Here is a 19,631-nt window from a genome sequence, read left to right on the forward strand (position 1 = left end):
TCACAACCAAGGTTTACAAGTTTTAAGTACTTTAATTCTTGTTTCGGCACGTTATCTCGCTGAGATGCATGCGCGATATGAGCATCAGGGTAGACAGCTTTAAATAGTAAAATCTTTTAATCTGGGAAAGATGCTGAGATGTTCCATTCACATGTCTCTCCACAATCTTGTCAGGACATCTTTTTTTTGTTTTTTGGAAAATATGTAAGACATGCTACACGCAGAAGAATTCCTCAGCATTATTTCAGTCACACAGCTTGCAGCTTTGCGGAGAGATGTTATCGCAAACACACTTGTCATTTTATTGTTCCTTTAAGTAATTACAATTTTCCAAGCTTTTGTTTGTCAGTAATACGCATATAGATAAATTGTACCACCCTCATTTAAAAGTCAGTTGGAGATACCCCCAGCTGTGATCAGCATCTGTAATTTTCTCCTGGCATTTTGCAAATAACACATCTCCCAGCACAGCTAATAATGCCATGCCTTTCTGACGGCAATTTGAGCTACTTTCATCGACTCCTGACCTTTAAATCCTTGAACAAAGTAACATTAAAGATAGACTACACCGAAAAAGAATGAGTTGAGTTTTAGAGTCTGATACACAGTGTTTGGCATTCGCAGTTCAGCCTAGTGAAACATGTCTGACAGGCTTCCTGGCAGCTGGCTAATGGCGTCATCAGTGTCAATGTAAATGATCAGGCCATCTCAGGCAAAACCAGCTCTCTCTGCTCGGCGCTGAATGACAACATCCCTCACTAAGAGGCCCAGAGGACACACGTAACCCTGATTACATTTCTGCAACAGATACTTTATGGAACAACAGGGAACAAACAGAATCAGTCTCTTAACTCTGCCCTCGGACTTGCAGGTTTGTTTTCATGACCCAGCACTAGAGATGCTTTAAATCTCAGTAACAGTGTGGTTAGCCACATATTTCTGCCAGACCCAAATACACAGGCTGCCAAATATACAGACACAACACACACACAAAAAACACATGTACACACACACACACAAAATCTCCCACACACCTACTTGCCAACAGCTGTGTGTTCTGGCAGGGTAATCAAGCCAGTGGCAATGATTGAATCATGCCTCTTTAAGCTGGAACCCTGAGATATGGCTCTATCTGCTGGTCTTCGCAGCCACACTTAGCTCACAACCCCCATTTTAATGAACCATAAAGCCCCCCCAAACGCAGCTTTACTGAACACCGACTCCTCCTCACCCCATTCCCGTCCCCAGCCATCCGGAGAACTTGCTTTCTCTCTTTTCATCATCCAAACCACTGTCGACTTGCCTTCCGCCTCCATCTTTCTATTTCTATTACATTAGAGAGGGGGCCAGACCAGTTTGGCCCCAGGGGCTCTCTTGGTAGTAGAATAGTCCGTGGCCTCAAATCCTCTGTGATATTAATCCTATAAATAAAAAACAAAAAGACATCCCATCTCTGACCATCAAGGCACTGGAGGAGACAGCTCCTCAGTCACGTCCACGTCCACACGTGTGAAAACGATCCGGTTTTCCAAGGCGTTGTGTAGTACATATCTCAGGCCTATGCGTGGCGCTGTTTCTGCGAGAGGCCTCAGCCAAAAAAAAAAGGAGAAGAAGTGGCGGAGCAACAGTATACTGTATATTGGAGCTAGCTGCCCAACAAGAGTCAATATATGATGCGGCACCGTCATAAGCCTGTAGTCTACCATTGATGTTGTTGCTGTTATGAGTCGGGGGCTAGAGGGTCGGGGGGCGAGAGCGGGGCGATGACATTATCATATTCATATCAGGCTGTTCACACGAATGAAAAAAAGGAATGGCACAGGCTCCATGTTTTTCTTTTTCACCTTGGGACCTTGGGATCCGAAAAGGTGCGGTTCCAGTCACAGAAAGATCTGGATCCGTCACTGACGGTAGGCAGAACTGTGCAAGACCTATGTGGTTGGCCCCAGTGGCCTCAATCCGATGCCCTCTGTATGACTACAAACGCCTGACTGACAAAATGATCTGATTTCAGCGTGTGAAAATAACTGTCGTGGAAGATCAGCCTAAAAATAAATAATAAATACACACATACGCGCGCCTCTCTCGCCGCAGATGACATTCCTCTATTTCTGTGTGATATCCTGCTTTGTAACCCGGCAGATTGCTAAGCTTAGAACCATCTTCTCACTCGCTGCCGCTTCCTCACCTCCTCTCTAATCCCTTCACCTCGCTTCGTTATCTTGATAAAGGCACCGTGGCTATGTGTGAAAGAGATGACGATCAAGCTCACGTCTTTGTGATGCCTTCAGGATCCAATAACAAGCTGAAACTGCTACGGCACTTTCCTTGAAAAAAAAAAAAAGAAAAGAGAAGAGAGAACTGGGTTAACTAATGTATTTGCACAGACAGCTGTGACACGGAGGGGTCTTGTGGACCCACAGAGGTAACCGTGGAGAGGTGACTCACATCGGAGAGACAGGTAAACATTCCCGCAGTGATTGCCTGCAGCAATCAAGGCAGAGAGAGGAACACACGCGTTATATGTGGAGAGGATGGGAGCAAAAAGACATATGGGGAGGAAGACCGGGGGTTATTCTAAACCAGGGACGCAAACACAAAGAAGACAGAGAAGAAATAGCAACATTATTGCTTCGCCCACTCACACAAAGCAAAATTCTCTAGTGACGAGATGCAAAACTCTGAAGAAGAATGGGGAATTTGATTGGCGGCTGCAATAATTCAACCATGGGAATTCATCAGTGTATTCTGAAGGCTGTGTGTGTGTGTGTGTGTGTGTGTGTGTGTGTGTGTGTGTGTGTGTGTGTGTGTGTGTGTGTGCGTGCGTGCGTGTGTCTGAGAGACAGCTGTTTGTCTGGAAATGAAAGGGACGGTAGAAAAACTGTTGTTGTCTCCTTGGCTTAAAAATCTACTACTGGGAGAGTGACAGAGCAGCTCAAATCATCACTGAAACGATGTCTCTCCGAGTGTGCGTTTTTGTGTGTAGGTATGACAGACTGTCAGTGTTTGTGTGCGTCACCGAAAAGAACAGCCAGTCTGCAGAGACTGTGGTCTGAGAGGATGACTGCGTGTGTCTCCGTCTGTGTGTGCGCGCCTCGTACGCTTCTCACCATTATCACTTTCATTCCCCGCTCCTTCTCCTAGACATCACATTGATCCAGCGGTGTCCCTTCTCTCCCCAGTCCATTTAGTTGTAAAGCAGACAATTGGGCCCAAAGACAAAGGGCAAGCTTCTTGTTGTCTCAAGATTCAAGACAGTGGACGCCCACGTTTTTTTTTCTTTTTGGCTTGATTTTTGAATCTAACACTTCTTTTTTTTCACAGTTTGGTTCTTATCGTCCCCTCTTTATAGCCTGGCTGAGAATGTAAAGCTGTCAGACGATAACTCGTGGTGATGTAGTGCAAGACGTTTCGCGTGGAGGTGCTTGATTTATGCCTGAAAAAAACTCACGGGTCAAGTGGAATACAATAAAAGACGAGAGAGAAGAGGGCATGGAGGCAGCTTCTTCAGTGTTTCCATATGGATGTTACGCAGCAGTACATGAAAAATGAATCCATACGTGAAGCGTGTGTGAAATCTATTTTTCATGTTGCCTTTTTGCACCGTGTCAAGCTTTTACATTTGTCCAAGTACACAAACCTGCACTATACTTGCACTTATTAATAGTTTTAACATCCACAGTGACATTGAGCTGCTGCCTGTAATGACTAATTATCACCAACTCTGCAGATCCCTCTGTTTCTACTGTAGTATTTTTAGTATGTTCCCACGTTTCCAGCAAGTAAACAGATTTAAGAATAATTCAGTCCAGCTGAATGATTTTTTTTCTTTTCTTTTTCTATAAATTTTATTGAGAAATTAAGGCATACAGCGATGGCTGAACTCCACGAAGCAGATTTGGGGTCCCTGGTGTTCTGCGTGCTATCTTACACTGTCACGGCTTACCGAGACGCTTGGATAGAACGGAAACATCGTTAATGCTATTAGTGCCACTCGTGCATTTTCCCCATTATTATGTCAAAATATCTGCTGCGAAAACACCCCTGTGTTTACAGCTTGTTCCTGTCTCCCAGTGGTCCTCGACTGCTGCTGCTTGACTAAAAAAGAAGGACAACTAAATCACATCCAGTGCATATGTAGCAGTTTTTTTTAGTTTTTTTTTTAAGAATGGTGGAAGTGAGGAAATGAAGCTGCAGGAGCGGCTTGTGAACTTTCGTTTTAGCTACACTGATACACTTTAGCTAGAATGTTTTATTTGCTGTATATGTCATGTATTTTTTGTAACTTTTACCTCATTCTTATTTTATTTTAGTCTTATGTCAATGTCTTGTTCATATATAATCTTTTATCATCTCGCGACACTTGGACAAAATAGTTTCCCTGCAGGGATCAATAAGGTGATCTGGAATCTTAATTTGACTATCTAGCAATCTAATTATATTTTGCATTGGCATGAATAATCAACACTGCTACGTTATATGTTTATCAGAAAATCTCATAGCTCTGCAATGTTGCATATATCCTACATCATAGGTCTTCAACAGAGGGTCCGCGACCCCTAGGGGGTCCGCAGAGGTACTGCATGTGGGGGTGGGGTCTTTGGTTGTTTAGACATGTTTTAGATTTTTTTTGAATCCCCCCCCCACACACACACTCATTTTTTCCTCTACAAATTTAAATGTCTTTCTCTCATCATCTAACTATTAAGGTCAAAACAGATCGCTTTGTCACTAGAACAAAAAAAGTCCACAAACACAATTTGAATCTGTGTATTATTTAAATAGCTTAATTATTAAATGCAAAATGATAATAATAATGTATAATTATGAATAGCACTAGGCCGAGTTTAAGATAGTACACATACAGTATGCAGGGGGGCCCCTACTTAATGTCTGCATCATTTTGGGGGGTCCTTCACCTGAAAAGCGTTGAAGACCCCTGTCCTGCATGCAGAAGCTAACAAAGCATTACGCAGGTGAGCCTGAAGTGGACTATAAAAAGACTGACTGACTCACCTGCATGCTGCACAGCTTGTACTGAAGCAGCGAGCTAGTAATAGTGGACCTGCAGGGCGACGCTGCTGACATTACCCTCAACACGTTTGCGGCAATCATTCCTGCTTATTATTTGTTTTTATAATTAACATGAGTGGATTGCTCTTTAACGATAATCCCGTCGGCTGTCTGCATGACATCCTGACAGAGGGTTGTAGATATATGCTGTAATTGTTTGTTTGCTTATGTGTGTGTGTGTGTGTGTGTGTGTGTGTGTGTGTGTGTGTGTGTGTGGTCACAGTTTGAAAAAAAAAGAAACGCTAAACGAGACATTTAATCACTAAAATTGAATCAAACGTTTTACAAAACACATGAACGAGCGACACGCTTTTAATGAAACGGGCTGTGATATTTAAAATCACAGTGCCTGCTCTCCTTTTCACAGACGGTTTGAAGTGCAGGTTCTCTGCACGTCTCCCGAAAAGCTGTAAGCAAACAGAGCCGGCAGCAGAAAAGTTAAATGAAAAAAAAAAAAAAAAGATTGGTTTCTTCTTCTCATTTGGAATTTATCAAATCTGATTTTTTTCCCTCTGCTCGGTATTACTTTGAATACTCCTTTCTGTCTCTCATCTCCTTTACTTTTTTTTTTTTAATCTCTCCTCACAGTCACTCCCCTGCCTGAAACTAAGTCACAGAAAGAGAGAAAAGGAGGGAAAGGTGAGCAAGTGGTGAAAAGAAGCTGGGAAACATAAGAGGATAATTAGAGTGCCCATTTGGCTCCCCCTAACTAATAGTCCAAATTATCCGTAATGGGGAAGGTTTGGGATCAGAGCAGAAAGAGGTGAAGTCTCACTGTGACAAGCCGAGCTCGTCTCTGGAAAGGAGGCTAACGGCCTCTGATTGGAGGGGAATTGGTTGTAATGAACCAGGAGACTGCCATCTTTAACCAATCATGTGGCAGAGGTTAATTGGCCACATGTCACTGTATCCCAGACAGAAGTCACGCCAGTGGTGTCAGCTGCATTAGTGTCTCCGCTCTCTCTTTTCTTCTTTCTTCTGCAGACACAAAGACTGACCGTATGAGTTTGATGTGCGATTTTCAAAAGTTCTCCCAGCATCTAATGTTACACTGTGTGTAACAAAAAAATAAATAAAAAAATACACACAGCTCTATTTAACTGAATGTTGCAGAATTCCTTAGTGTGATGGTGCTCTTTTATTTTTAAATGTAATACCAGATTTTTTTATTATTATTATTATTGTTTTTTTTACTGTAAATAGAATACGGTATGTTTGACACCCTGTTTAAGGGACAGAAATATCTGTGCTCCATTCATCAGGGAGCGGCCCAGCTCATTTTACCCAGATGACAAACACAACATCTCAATTTACACCTCGGCCCAGCCACACGCTTTAAGTTTTATTTGCCCTGCAAGTTTTTCGTTACTTGATCTTGCAGCAGCTACTGTATCTCATTACAGAAGGGTTGTTCCTCCTAGTCACTCGCGCTGATCTCACAACCTTTTTTTTTTTTTAATGAACAGAATGTGCTCATAATGTCAATTTTGTGCACATGACTTTCAACTTTTCACTATTATCGCATTAAATAAAAACATTAATAAAGAATTATTTAATATCCATTCCAATTGTAAATGATAAAGGTAGAAAAAGAAGTTGAGGCAGTAGAGAGTTTGAGAGCACCAGTGTTTTTTTCACTCAAAGCCTTAAGCTAAAACTTGTTTGTCTCTCCCACAATGCAGTTCTCAAAGTTGAATTACATCATTTCTGTTGGCTCCAACTTCGCTGTGTTGCACCTGGAAGGTCAATAAGGATTGATTCTGACTGTATAATCCATGCATTATTGAAATGGCGATATCCACGTGGGGACCCGCAGCATTCATAGGATTTCACTGTGTGGGCTGCTTCACCTGGCAGAGGGCCAGCGTTCAGCCACCGCAGACAGAGCCCACACATATGCAGGTCAACACAGATATTTGACTCGGCTCTCCTCTGGCTCCTCTTCTGAAACGCACCTCAACAAAGCACAGTGAACTCGCTACTGGGGTCAGGCGTACACGCATGGTTCCTGGCCATGCTTTACACACACACACACACACACACAGTGGGGCTCACAGTCCTGTTTCATCCAAGTTTATGAGCAACAATTGTGTAGCCTTAAAATTTGCATTTATTTTTTGCCTTTTAAGTAGAATAGTGCATGTGACTATTTTATTTGAAATGTTCACCAGCCTGGCTATATGTAGAATGTGGCCAAGATTTGAATATACATATGTGAAACCTTTTCCAAACTTTTCTTATGTACACCAATCAGGCATAACATTATGGCCCCATTTGAGTCCTGTGGGTTGAGGGGAGGGGCCTCTGTGGATCAGATTTGTTCCAGATGCTTGATCAGTTTGGGATCTAGTGAATTTGGAGGCCAGGTCGAAGGAGGTGGTCAATGTTATTTACTTTTTTTGTTAGGTACTCAGTGTACCTGAGTGTTATATACGCACATGAATAAATTACCTGCACAAAACACAACAAATCACCACGCATTTTGCAGATGGAATCTGAAAAAGACTTGTGCGCCAACAGAACACGCTCTTTAAGCGATGAGCTTCCATTTGAGAAGGCATTTCACTGTCAAGCCAAATAAGAGAAGGCTTTGTTATTTTTTGCAATATCTTTAATTCTCCTAAGACACCGCTGCTGAGTATGCGCTCTAATTAGCCGGCTCTCTTCTCTCCTCTATAATTTTGTTGTTTGTGTCAAATACAGGCCTCTGTAACTCAGGGGACGGGAGGGATTGGGGCCTGTGGAAAGAGAGCTGTATCAAAGCAGAACAGCGGTGTTGATGCTGCAGTGATTGCAACACTAACCCAGTCAGTGTCACAACCATTAAACACCCTGTTAAGTGTTTGCTTCAGATGTTTGGGGTAGCTATTTCTCATGTAATTATAGGAACAACTGAACAATTCTTGCTCTTTACCCTGAATGGAGGGGTCATAACAGTCAGGGTTTAGAGCCAGTGACCCTTGATGGCTGTGAGGGGCTTATAACTTAAACTGCGTGTTCAATTGCAGACTTCCATTTTATTATTACCGTTTTAGATCCTATTTCATAAAGGAAAAAGCAAGAATGAAAGGAAAGGTTTACCGGACAGTGGTGAGACCAGCAATGTTGTAACGTTTAGAGGCAGGTGGAAGTAGCAGAGCTGAAGATGTTGAGGGTTTTCTCTGGGTGTGACCAGGATGATAGGATTGAGAATGAATACATTAGAGCTCATGTGAGATGCTTCAGAGGTAAAGTTAGAGAGGCCAGGTTGAGATGGTCAGGACATGTTCAGAGGAGGAATTGAGCACAGGATGCTGAGTTTAAAACTGCCAGGGAGGAGGTCTACAGGAAGACCAAAGAAGAGGTTTATGGATGTAGTGAAGGAGGACATGAAGGTAGCTGGTGTGAGTGAAGAGGATGCAGAGGATAGGGTGGAAAGGAAGCAGATGGTTTGCTGTCCAGAAGGGAACAGCTGAAAGGAAAATAAGACTCTAGTGTTTAAGCTGTTTTAAATCCAATCACAACCGAATTAGATTTCAAAGCCCAGACACCAACATAAAGGAACTACTAGCAACAAAGGCAGGATCAACAAGTTGCTCTTGAATACACCGGAAAAACAGCCAGCAGCCGCCTAGCTGATCGCGCTGATCTGTTCGTCTACATTTAATTCATCAAGCTGATCATGATGTGTGTTTGAATGTTGAATGATTTATGTCTTATCGTCACATCTGTCTACTGTATCTTCTTGGGCAGTGGTTCACTGAGTTATCAGCCAATCAAAGTGATGTCTCTCACCAGCTTCCTCTGAGCCGACTCAACAAGCTCGATCAACTGAGAAAGCTGCCAAAAGTCCCAGAGCTGCAAATGGGGAACATTTATCTTTATGTGTCATAACCCTCACTTGCCAAACCTACAATCTTTACACAAGCCTTCGCCATACCATAATTGTGCAGATTTGGTAGAAAGTGAGAAATAATGTTCTTGTCCTTTGCACCTAAGGAATGATCAGTCGCTGTTGAGGCTGAAAGAAACTTTTAAAAAGACCAAACTCAATGAAATGTGGACGTACGTTGTATGTATGCAGCTAGTGAAGAGCGGTGCTGCAATATGGACACAACCTTGAGTCATACAACAGGGCCGTTGCAAGTGGCCACACGCAAAAAATATATATATTGCCACATGCCACTATCAGAAAGGTTTAGTGTTCAGTGCACAACAACAGCGGACCAGTCTGAAGCTCTTAAACACTTGAGACATACCTGTTTGAAACACATTGTGCAAAAACATATTGCGCCGCAGCAGATTTGAAAATATCCAAAAAGGAGAGAGGTAACTGGACTTGTAGAGTTTCTTGAAGATGTTTGGCCACTCATCCAAGTAGCTTCTTCAGTTGTAAAGGGCTTTAAATAGGAATATATTTGCACATACAAACCTGTTTAAACCTCAGCTCCCCACCGGTTTTGGATATACCATGACCAGGATGACTGAGAATGTTAAGAGACAGACTTAAAAATAATTTATTTTCCAGAAAAGAGAAACTAGGAAAGTCAACCTAAGTTATTTAAGTGACCTTAAGTTTCAAGTTTAACCTCTGTCCCCGATCTTGTCTTATCTGTCGTCAACATGATACAACATTATACGGCATCTGGGATGTATCTATGTTATCCATATTTATTTCCTTTTTTTTTTTTCCACAAAATGCAAATGTATGTTGCCTGCATGACATCTTTCCCTTGTGGATAATGCAACACTTTTCCCATATGTTTATCAAGATGTTATGATACAAGGGAAATGAGGTACATTCAGTTCTTTGCTGGTATTCTGCAGGGAACATCTGGTTCTGATACTAGGTGCTGTTTATATAAGTCACCTTGCAGCCTTTGTGTGTGTGTGTGTGTGTGTGTGTGTGTGTGTGTGTGTGTGTGTGTGTGTGTGTGTGTGTGTTGCTGATTTTCTCTATTCAAAACACAACAAATATAAAAAAGACAGCCGTAATGTTGATAGTATCATACTCCAAACTGAGGTTCAGCATCTTTTGTTTCTTGATTCCTTTCCATCACTGTCCACTTTTCTTTCCGGTAACAGTTTAGTTTGATTATCAGCATTTACCTCCAGAGTGCATGGTTCTCCTCATAGGACAAACATTCACACACAGCTGTACCAGTGTGTGCCCAAACACACACCCGTGTGCCACGTTTGGCAGTTTGCCATATAGGCTAATTGTGTGGCATCTGACAAGGTCTCAAACCATTGAGTTTTAATCGCGACGAAATTATGTTTGCTCCAGCAAGCCGAGGTAAAGCTGCATTCCTCCACAGATGCAGTCATAGTGCTGATTTAGCAGACCTAGACGGATGGTTAATTAGGGGATGGACTGTGGCTGTTTATAATAAAGAGTTATTTGAATTTGAGCTATATTGCTACTGACGCGGCGGTCTGTCCCTTAACACTGCAATTAATGGTCCACCTTCACATAAATTGTAATAAATTTTAAAATGTGGCTGAATGGGGCAATTTGCTTAAATGAACATGAAAAAACTGCAAAGCCAACAGGTTTTCCACACAAGCACCTGCACGAACAAAGGCTGTTATTTTCAGTTTGTTGAACTATGCAAACTGCCACACAGGATCTCTTCTTAATCTGGAAAAAGGAAAGACTTCAAACTATGTTCACGATTGAAATAAACATGATGAGATATAAAGATGATACTTGATGCAAATAGACAGACCAGCTACAACAAAACCACTGACAGGAGAAGTGAATAACATTGACCATGTTGTGATGTTGTTATGTTCTGCTGGGAAACGTTTGGACCTGGCATTTATGTGGATGTTACTTAGACACGTACCAACCTCCTAGACAAGAACACCATAGCAATGACACTCCTTGATGGCAGCAGCCATCCCCAGCAGGGCAAGGCTTGTATTTTTAAGAGATGTGATGAATGTGCAAACTAACACAAACTGAATGCCTGAAAGATAAATGGCTTCCACTTAAATTCCAGTTCAGATTTACCAGATGCGCTCTTCAGATTCATCTGTGGTACTTGTTTTTTTTTTGTTTTTTACTAATGTTGGTTGCACCCGTAGGTGGATATATGCTGTATTTTTGAGTTCAATGTCTAGTTTTATTTAAGCCAAAACTACAGAAGACGGCAATATTGCTTGCTGGTTTTTATTGTACATAAAGACGTGTTGACATTTTGATGAGGGCACCAGATTAAAAAGGTCATTTCATCCGACATGAACATCTTGAACCAAGATTCGTGGCAGCTGATCAAATCATAGTTAAGAACATTTCTTTCAAAGCTCACAAATGTTCAGAACCTTATTGTGATGCTCAGGGAAAAGTCATGAAATCCCCTGAAGTCACGTGAATATGCTGTGATGTCTGGGGAAAGTTAATATTGTTAATGGGGACCAGGAACGTCTGCACAAAATGTAATGACAACTCATCAAATTAGTTGAAATGAATTTCAGCGCATTATTCATGCCTCTCGCTACAGTCACATTGTCCAGATTAGCAGCTGCATGTGATGCCTGACAGTCCACACTCCATTTGATTAGATCTTCTTAGGAGAGGTCAAAGGTCAGTTTAGGGAAACCAATCCATCACAAAGGACCCTGTTACATTTAATGAAGCGAGACCTTCTTCAGGATTTCTTCGTACCGTTACCATCGACAGCACACAATCCGTGCATATGAAAAGATATTGTTTGGATGAAGAATTGATTCCTCTAGGCTTGACAAATACACTTTCTTTCTTTTTTTTTCATCTTGCTCATTGATTGATCTGCTCAGTTTATTGTAAAAAGCTGTTTCTAGCCCTGATGGAAATAGAGCGGGAGAGGGGGGACTGGTGGCCTTTCGTGGGCTCCAATTGTCTAGACTGAACACATGAAAACCAGGTAAATGTCAGGTGTTTTTGAGGAACGTCAGAAGCTACATCTCACTCCTCTTAACTTCACCTTTTTTTCCTCCCCCCTCTCCTTTCATCGTCTTCCCCTGTCCCTGATGCATGTCTCTCCCAGATAATGTCAGTGCCTCTGGGGTGAGCAGCGCGGTGTGATCCTCCCTCCTTCATCTGTGCCTCCACCCCCTTCTTCCTCCTCTTCATTTCCCCCCCCATCGTCTCCTCTACACCTTGATCTGGTACCCCCATCCTTTTTTTTTTTTTTTTGATAAGCTCAACAGTACCCTTCTCTCCCTCCCTTCCTCTTCCTCTCTGTCTCTGTCAGAATTTAGAAGGGGATAAAATCGCTAAGCTCTGAATTATCTGGCTCTGCTAAAGGTCACAGTCCTAATCATCCTGGATGATAGTGAAAGGAACCAGCAGCACTCATTAGCAGCACTCTGTCTGGAACCCAAACCAAGGAAAGGATGACGAGAACATAGTTTTTTTTTCTCCAGATCAAACGGGGAACTGGCCAGGCAGTCTGGTGAACAGGTAACACTTAAAACAACAACATATTTGTTATTGACCATTCATAGAAACAAATAACTATACATTGATGTCACTGCCACCTGCCGCCCGCCTGAGTGGCAACAACATGGTGAAATGTAACAGTAAATACAGTGAGACCGGGAAAAATGTGGATTATCAGATCAAATTCAGGATAATTGGACTCGACAATGATCCATACGAACTAGTATGGCTTCATGTATGGATTAACCTCAGTTTCAGTTAGTTTAAGGTAGTTTAAACTCGTTGCAGTTATGGTAAATGTACCTAAATAAAAGTTGTTAAGAGCTTTACTGAGAATTAACGTCCACAAACTCATCTGACAGCCCTCCAGAAAGAAGGAACTTAAGGTACGACTACATAAAAAATAAATAAATAAAATACAGCGTAACTTAATATTACCTGACACTAAATGTGAACCACACACCAGGTTTTGGTGCCTGGACTCTAGTTGTTTCTTCTAATGCAGTGATCCATTTAATTCTCCTTTGTTTAGCTTTCAGAACCAAAAAAAAAAAAAAATAGAATAGACAGTATTAAAGCCTATGATTCAAACTAATGCAGCTAATCTCCATGATCAGCTGTCACTTTTTGCCACTCAGTGACCGTAACCACGGAGACGTCGCTTGCTGTGACATCACGTGCATCCCCTCTGTAGACCACTTCATGGCCGACGTCACTGTGATATCACAACAATAGCTGGAGGCAAAACAGAGGGAAGCTTCAGGCAAGAGCTGTTACTGTCAACTGCAAAAATGACGTCGTGTTATATTTTTGGAGCCAAAACCGAAAAAGCAAAAACACTAGCTCGCATACCAGCCACTGCCAGTCGTAGACAACTTTGGTTTAACGTGATTAAAAGAAAGGATTGGAGCGAGTGGGTTAGACTCAGTTGTGACTGAAATCTAGGGTGAACAGATTTCAGTTTGTGAAAAAGAGGAGCTATAGTAGAACAACATCCTGGACAGGTCTGAAATTGTTTCGAAGTTTGACTTTGACACATTGTTTACGAACTGTGAAGGTCTCTATTCTAAACATATAGTGCACTTTAGGTTTATAGTGGAACATGCTTTTTAAGAGACACTGATGTACAAATATAATTAAACGCATCTTCTTGACTGGTTTATTGTATTTGCAGGCGGAAAATGACAAGATCGCATAAAGAGTGCTAAATCATGGTGACAAAACCCAGTGAGGGGAGAGATGTAATCAATAGCGAGTGTGTGCGGTAGACAAAAACCCAAAGAGCGTCTAAAAACATCTCAGTGCAAACAACAGACAGACAAAACAATATCAAGATGAGGCGGCAAGCTAAGACACGACTGTGTGGACAGCAGAGTTTAAATTATAACCAGCATGATGAAAAACACTCTAGCAACAATGAAATATATAAACTATCAAGGGAAATAAAATAAAATAGCCCTAATACTGGAAGGAAAAGGAATTGGAGATATGAGTGCTATGATGCATTTAAGAATGAGCACAACAGGGAGAAAGATTTAGGAAAAAAGAGAGAACTGTGTCACAGTGACACAAAGTATTCAGAATAATCTGTAAAGACAATGCAGATTAGCTTGTTCAAAAGGACAAAGGGTTTTGAAATGTATTTATATTTCACATAATCTTGTTTTGATCCTGCCAGTCAGAACTTGCATATCAAACACTGAACGGCTGATAGAAATGTGTTTTCCACAGGAGCTCAGATTTAGGTTCACGAGATGTACACTTAGATTGAGAATTATTTTGGCTCTGATTTCCACAACTGTTGCCATATACTGCATGCCCTTACTTCTGGCTGCTACTACTTACTAACGAGTATTAACTACAGCATGCACTGCAACTTAACAAAACACAGCAAACAGAGAATACAGGAATAAATTAAGAAAATGAACACATGCACTGCAAACAGGAACACAATGCAAGAAATGCAAAAAGATGAACCTGGCTGGGGTGCACTTGTTGTTCAAAGCTTTTTGACAGTAGTCAACACTTGCAAGTTCTACTGAAATGTGCACCAATCAGCCAAAACATTAAAGGCCAGACCAAGCACCGCCACCCAATAACAATGACACTCCTTGATGGCAGCAGCCATCCCCAGCAGGATGCAGTCTGACACAAACACACAGAAACGGCTTAGGAACACCTCAAAAACATGAAAAACAGCTTAAGGTGGTGACCTGGCCTCCAAGTTCACTACATCCCAAACTGGTCAAGTGTCTGTGGGATGCACTGGAACAAGGCTGATCCACAGAGCCTCCTCCCCTCAACCCGCAGGACCCAAAACCTAAAGCCCTCAGTTAAAAATATTCTGTTGACAGACACCACAGAACACCCTCAGATGACCCATGTCTGTTCTCTGATGAGTCAAAACTGTTCTGGAGGCACAAAGGAGACCTGCACAGTATTTCGAAGGTGGTCATAATGTTATGCCTGATTGGTGTATGTGCCTTGTGTTTGTTGACGACTATCATTTTTGTGACTTCCAATAATCTGCAAATTCAGAATCCTATAAAGAATGTGCACTCAGGCACAATTGCAATTGTGTCAGTTTATGTCAGTTACTTTCGCTATTTCCCAACGCGTAATCCAGTTTTAACACTTATCCAGTTATATAATGAAAATGGACTTAAAGTGCAGATTATCTGCTTTAATTCAAGGCTTTGAATGAAAGCAACTGCACTCGAGAAAACGGCAGGCGGTTTGCAGCCTTCATGGAGCCGGAGTGAGGGAAGTGGGGTCAGCTCATTTTACACGGAGCTTCTGGTCCTTCAGCAGAGGAGCCAGCATATTCGTACACACGTGCATGAGAATGCGGGTGCAAAACTTGACGCTCATTCCCACGGCAAATGTTTTGTTCATAGATGTCATCTAGCCAGCAAGTCCAAGCAAAAACACAATGTGCTTGTGGGTAGTTTGTGCCAAAAATCATTAGGAGTACCAGGAAAGGGTACCAACAAAGAAGACGTAATGTCAACACAATATTGATTTTAAAATGTTACAAACTTTAGTTTGCAAATTACCATCTGACACCAAAAGACTGTCTCTTAAAGGGTAAAACACCTGATGTGATCCACTGAGGAAGATAAGCAGCTGGGGCGTATAGGGTAACACACTATAAGCAGATCGTTATTTATTCCACTCTCTTATAAAAGCCCCCAATTATGATGTTATCCCAACTATTAAAAACAATCTATATCAGTTCGTCTTTAAATTACTATAATAACAAGGATATTTGATTTAATGAAAAATCGCAGCAGTCTATGGACAGGAGGCCAGTCTATCGCAGGGCTAACACAGACACAAACAACCACACTCACACCTCTGGACAATTTGTAATCACCAATTAGCCTAACAAGCATCAGTGCTAACCACTAACCAACTAAATGTAATTCATAGTAAACAATATACTTTCATTCTAACTTTGCTAAATTAAGCTAGCTGAGGTTACGTCTGGAGTCGTTAGCTTCAGGTTTTGATCAACTCTCTTTGAATATTTGGTCTAAAAGTCACGTCAAATGTAAATTTTCATTTACAACAACAACACAAATAGCTTCTCATGCTACGTGAGTCATCCGTGGGGAAAAGTCTGGGGACGGGGGAGAAAGATGGTTTCAGGAGAAATAGAAAAAAGAAGAACAACTTTGTTTGAAACGTGCAAAAATATGTCTGACTCGTTATTAGTCCATGGCGGAGTAAATTAGACCACGGAGGCTCGCTGTAGTGTTAACATTATATGGGAAACCCCGACGCATTCAATTCATGTCCAAAGGATGCACATGGTTCCCTTTGCTGGGACACACTGCCTATACTGTATACGCACAACTGTGTTTGTTTACAAGGAACCTCCACAGGGCTCCTCGACGTTTCAACTCTTATTCAATGTAACCCACATGGCAGCTCAGAGATTTCGGTGGCTGACATGCCCACACACAGTGCAGCCCAAAGATAGAAGGTATCACAGAAAACATTTCAGAGGACCCGGTAGCTCTGAGCGAACCCGCAAAGTGTGGGTTCAGAGCTGACAGCGTTCCTGACAGCCCAGTGGCAGAGTAACCCACTTTCACCAGTCTATCAGTCGGTGAGCTCCCCAGCACCTCTTCCCCCTACTTTCTTTGTGATAGCTCTCTATCAACTGTCTGATGCTATCTGCTGCTGCAGCTAGGTATCGTTCCATCTGCCCTGCAGCGTTTCTTCTCCCTCCTCCGCGAGCTCCTTCCCCTTCCCCCCGACGTGTCTCATGGTCTTTCTATCTCTCGTGTTGTATGTGGATCGATGAGTTACTGCTGCGCTGAATGTCAGGCTGTCTGACAGAGGACACACTGGCTGTTGGAGGGACGCCAGGGGACGAGGGCTGACTTCATGTCCCCTCGGCATCAGGATGATGATCGCGGCATCGTGTGTGTATGTGTGTGTGTGTGTGTGTGTGCGGGTTTCCATATGTGTGTGCCTGATGAGAGGACACGATTGATTCTCACCAGTCACTCTTACTCTACAACGGCAGAGCAGGGCAGGTAAAGGTCAGAGCAGAGTCAGCTCCAGCACTATGCAGCATCACAGATATTGTGTTTATGGCAGCAAAGGCCACTCGTGGCATAAATACAACAGAGGCTCCGCAAATCATCTCACAAGCAGACGCCGGCTCTCTCAAGGTGTCTGCGAAAAGTGTTTACTAGTGCTCACATTTACAACACACCTATTGCCCAGAAAAAGCTTTCCCATTTATTTCCCTCTTACTTCAGCTCTGCTCCGTCCGTCCCTGCGACCGGAAAGTAACGGCCGTGCTGTTTTCGCCCCAGACACAAGCACAGATTCCTTGATTATGTGAGTGCCATTTCCGGCCGAGACACACAGTGCTCAAAAGTGGTTGCTCTCTGATGGAGGAGAAATGTCATGATCCGAGCTGAAACTCTATTAACTGTTCCCAGAATAGACTCACTTCCTCTAACCCCGACTGTGTTTATGGAGCAGAATGCAAAAGGGTAAGTAAGTCTATTTTTAAACTTAAATTTCCGAAATGGGCAGTATAACAATATCAGAATGCAAGCGGTGACCAATATAAACGCAACCCATGTAGGGCTGAACGGGGGCTAACGTTAACCTTACAAAATGCATTTCTGCACAAACTATCTGCAGGCCTCCTTTAGCCACTTTAAGCCTATTTCATTTCTTTCTTTATTTAAGCTGATTGTCCTCTTTCGTCCGCTTTGTTTTCAGCTGCGTCGTGCAGCTGTGTTCAATGAAGAAGCTCCAATAAATCCATCGTATTCAGACGGATAAAGAACGGCAGAACCAGCTGCCGAACATAAAGAGCCACGAGTTGACAGAGATCATTACGGAGATCGTCGGAGGCATGTGGTTTCGAGATTCAAAACGGACGAGGTTAATTCGGTTTCAGTGCATGTACGTACTTGTAGGGAATAGGCTTTGTTTCAGTTGCTTTTATTAGTTTTTTTTTTGTCTTGCGTTTAAACATAACCTCAGAGTAAAATGCGACATTGGGTTCGAATTCAAAAGAACAGCTTGTGTTGCACCTGCTGAAAAAGACAAAGCAGTGTTACCTGGGATATATCACAGTGGATGAGAGGCAGTGAAATTCCTCTGTCCCTGTTCTATTCTTCCTATTACTTTCCTCCACACACACACGCACTCTCCTCTCTAAGTCACCAAAGGTCAATCTCTTTAATCTCAACTGACACAATCGTTATTGGATTCTCTTCCACACTTCTAATGAATATGGATACACATACACACATAAAGTCAGCTTGTATACATGTGCACACACACACACAGACACACACACACAAAATGTCTCACCCTCCATTTCCGTCTCTTGACATCGCCTCCAGTACATGCAGCTGCATCTTGTTGCCATTACAGTACCCTTGTGACTCGCAGGCCATCAAACAGGAAAATGTGTCCTCACTGATACTTGTGCAGCCCAAGTGTTTTATCAAGAGAAATAGCATTCTCAGTCAGATGTAAGGTCGTGATAGCTTTAATTTCACACATGTGTGGGCACAATGGATGTGAGCGTGGTGGTGTGCACCGCTGGGAATATGAAAAGCATCTATTTCTTTCCTTTTGAGAAGAGCAGAGCGTCGAGAGCCATGGATCCCTCACAGTCTTCAGTGAGTGATCGTGGTCATAAAATCGTACTCGCGAGAACCTCGGAGACCCATTTTTAATTGTTATTGTTTTGTGATTAAACAACATGACACGCACGTCTAACTCTGTGAGGAACGAATGCGGCCTCTGTGATCTGCTCCAAACTTTTATACCATCTCTATCACACTTTCTTCAGAGTGAGATCTGACGGTTCTCCTTAAACTTAAAGTAGATGTAAACTTGCATTTTAGCTTAACTGATTATTCTAAATTGATGGTAGGTGTGAGCATGACTGACTGTCAGCTGTGTGGTCAACAGGTGTCCAAGATGTACTCCGATCATCAGCAACTATAAATCCCCCTTCCTAATATTGTGTAGGTCTCCCCTGTGCCTCCAAAACAGTTGTGACTCTACCAAGAATGGACATGAGCCCTCCGAGGCAGTCCTGTGGTATTATTGGAGGCCTTTGGGCCCAATGGATTGAGGCCGCTGTGGATCATTCCACAGATACTTGATCAGTTTGGGATCTAATGGAGTTTTCATGAGTTATTCCTACACCATTAGTGTGTAAGTGTGTCAGGCTGCCATCAAGGAGTGTCTTTGAGATGGGCTGGGGGTGCCTGGTCTGGTCTACTTGGGTGGTACGTGTTTAAATAACATCCACACGAATGCCAGGTCCAAAAGTTTTCAAAGGTTTCCAAGCAGAACATTGAATTGTCACAAAATGGTCAATGTTATTCACTTCCCATGTTAGTGATTTTAATGTGGTGGATATTGCCCCTCAACCAATGCCAACTAGGTTAGGCTCCCAAGACCCTCTGCGGGAAAAGCAGTAATACTTAACATGAAGTCTTTCTTCTGTGTAGTTGTTTAAATCTCCAAGTTTGGATCAAAACGGTTCCCAGACTAACCCTGGAGCCATGCCACCTGGATCAGTCACAATGACTGGTTGCTTGTTGACTGCTTTAGAAGTCAGTGTGACTGAACCGGTTCTGTCATTTGGGCATGAAGA

This window comes from Mugil cephalus, chromosome 3 (genome assembly GCF_022458985.1).
Source record: "Mugil cephalus isolate CIBA_MC_2020 chromosome 3, CIBA_Mcephalus_1.1, whole genome shotgun sequence".
In the NCBI taxonomy this organism is placed as follows: Eukaryota; Metazoa; Chordata; class Actinopteri; order Mugiliformes; family Mugilidae; genus Mugil; species Mugil cephalus.